This window comes from Centroberyx affinis, unplaced genomic scaffold, assembly GCF_046629955.1.
Source record: "Centroberyx affinis isolate AG114_WGS23_722 - 3 ecotype Tasmania unplaced genomic scaffold, CSIRO-AGI_Caff_v1 ptg006720l_1, whole genome shotgun sequence".
Taxonomy (NCBI): Eukaryota; Metazoa; Chordata; class Actinopteri; order Beryciformes; family Berycidae; genus Centroberyx; species Centroberyx affinis.
The window spans coordinates 69,230-72,215 of record NW_027283412.1 but is presented as its reverse complement, the minus strand read 5'-3'; the positions used below and the strand labels follow the sequence as shown (position 1 = coordinate 72,215).

At 44.1% G+C, this 2,986-nt stretch overlaps 1 pseudogene; it reads right to left on the bottom strand.

Moving 5' to 3' along the window:
• Positions 1-638: 638 nt before the first annotated feature.
• On the bottom strand, positions 639-2,982 carry LOC139639002 (uncharacterized; annotated as a pseudogene).
• Positions 2,983-2,986: the final 4 nt, after the last annotated feature.

Genomic DNA, 2,986 nt, shown 5'->3' with positions numbered 1-2,986 from the left:
TTCACTACAATTGATTGAATTTTTTGTAACCTTCATCCTTCTATCATTTGTGACATCAATGTAGGAAGCGGTTACCTTGTTTGTAAACTATGGTAAATTGAATATGTGCTTACCTATATTCTCAGGGATTATAGCCACTAATGTACATTAGCTTTAAATATCATCTTCAGCTCACATATAAGCAGAACATTGTTTTTTCCTGATCAAATAAGGGTGAGGAAGAATACTAAATCTCTTCTTCCTGCCATTTGGTCAGTCTTTGGGCTGTAAACCTTTGTGTAAGAGTTTCTATGAGCGAAGGAGGAGGCGGGGTGCAGAGAAGGATCCAGCATCTCTCGGTCGCCTCTGTTGTGAATTTTCAACTGTACATCAGGTAGTTCCAGTCCTCAATTCTGATTGGCTGAGTCACAGTCAAAGCCATACCCGATAAAAGCAAACCTGTGATCACAAAACGGTTACATTTACATTTACATTACGTCATTTAGCAGACGCTTTTGTCCAAAGCGACTTACAATAAGTACATTTTGTCAACAGTAGTAAAACCAATTGTGCATCACAGTCTTCATCAGCTAAGACTTAAGAAGACTTAAGACTTAAGAATAAGTAGCATTCGTTAAATTTGTAATTTTTTTTTTAGTTTAAGAAGGGTCCAGGTGTAACCTGAAGAGATGTGTCTTTAGTCTCCGCTGAAAGATGGGCTGTGATTCGGATGGGCAGTGACCCTTGACAGAAGCGGGGAGCTCGTTCCACCGCCAGGGATGTGAAGAGTCGCGACCGTGATGAGCAACTTCTGAGCCCACGTAGCGATGGACGGATGAGGCGACCTGCAAGGGTGGAGGAGCGCAGGGAACGAGGCGAGGTTTGGAACCTGACCATAGATTGCAGATAGGGAGGAGCAGTCTGATGTACTGCTCTGTAGGCGAGTACCAGTGTCTTGAATTTGATGCGTGCAGAGATGGGAAGCCAGTGAAGCGACCGGAAGAGGGGAGTGACGTGAGAGAATTTTGGTTGGTTGAACAGCAGACAGGCTGCAGTGTTTTGAATGCGCTGTAAAGGTCTGATGGCAGAGGCAGGTAGCCCGGTCAGAAGAACGTTGCAGTAGTCCAGGCGGGCGAATTTTGCGGATATTGTAGAGGGAGAACCTACAGGAGCGGGTTGTCGCTGCAATGTAGGCAGAGCAGGACAGCTGGTTGTCCAGGATCACCCCGAGGTTCTTGGCAGTCTGACAGGGTAACACACTAGTGTTGTCAATGGAGATGGAGAGGTCTGTGAGAGGGCAATCTGTCCCTGGGAGAAAGAGCAGCTCTGTCTTTTCAAGATTGAGCTTGAGGTGGTGCACAGACATCCAAGCACTGATGTCTTTGAGACATGCGGAGATGCGTCCATCAATTTGTGTATCTGAGGGGGGAAGGAGAGGTAGAGTTGAGTGAGAGGAGATCACATGGCTGAGGGATTTAGTATAGAGAGAGAATAGTATGGGCCCCAGGACTGAGCCCTGAGGGACACCGGTGTGTCCCTAAGAGTGCATGGTATGAACAGAGATCCCCTCCATGAGACCTGGTAAGAGTGGTTAGATAGATAGGATGCGAACCAGGAGTGTGCAGATCCAGTGATTCCCAGTTCAGATAGGATGGAGAGAAGGATTTGGTGGTCAGCTGTATCAAAAGCAGCAGACAAGTCAAGGAGGACGAGGACAGTGGAGAGGGATGAAGCCCTGGCAGTGTGCAGGGCCTCTGTGACGGCAAGGAGAGCTGGAAAATATATTGTGTAATGTAAAATATATCACTGCAAATTTCACTACAATTGATTGAATTTTTTGTAACCTTCACATTTGTGACATTGATGTAGGAAGTGGTTACCTTGTTTGTAAACTATGGTAAATTGAATATGTGCTTGCCTATATTCTCCAGCTACAATGGAGTTTAATAGCAGAAACATTTTCAACAAGGTTTTGGTGTCAGTCTGTCAGAATCATAGAGCAAGGGCTTCTTTCTAGACTCACCATTTTCCACTGACGTTCAACAATTATATAAGGAGAAATCCATCGTAGAAGAGGAAGAGATACCAATTTCTCCATTGACAGTAGCCTAAATAGACCAGAATGCAATGCAGCCACAAGACATGTTGTGTTTTGAGTAAGAAGCTCTGCCTCAATCATCTATATGACCCAATGTTCACAAACTAGTTGTCTAGCTGGCTATATTTATATGTGCCCACCTTTGATTGAAAGCAACAAGTTCAGGCATGTTTTCTGGGGGTTGTGGAAAGGCATTCTGGGAAATGTAGGAAATCACTAACTGAATTAGAAGTAGATGAAAGTGGCTACTCTACAAAAGTATAGTACAACATTTCATCACAAAATAACTCCTGACATGCACTGAACATCACAGATTGATGATTGATAACAATGTAAGTACCCAAAGGATTTTTCCTTTAATTTACAAAATAGCAACCACGTTGTTTAGCTACTGATCATTAACTACATTGTGTGATCACAGAATTTAATTATATTTGATTATATATATGATAAAGTATTGTTGATTGAACTTTATTTTATTTGTTACTACCATTTTATAAAAGCAATAAGACACTCAACCCAGTGCTTTACAGTGACTTCTACAACAGGTTTTACTCCACTTGGTGTCGTACCTAACAACGCCTCAGTACTGTTCAAAAAGCACTGCAGAGCCTCCGGTGGCTTATTGCTTGATTTTAAAAGGAATTCTTTCGATTCACACAGACCAGGCTCCAGGCCGCAGAGCCCGCTTGAGCCTCGGAGTCGTAAGCGGCTGTTGCATCTGTTTCAACAGATTCAGACAGTTATTATCAGCTGGGCTGTGACTGCAGCTGCTCCCTGTAACAATGTCCTTACTTGCCTAGCATGGCCGTGAGACCCGGGGCAGCAGCTAGGAGCAGCTTCACATAGTTATGGAAGGTGTGAACGCTCATCAGAGGGAGCGGTCTGGGCGGCTGCAAGCACATGTAG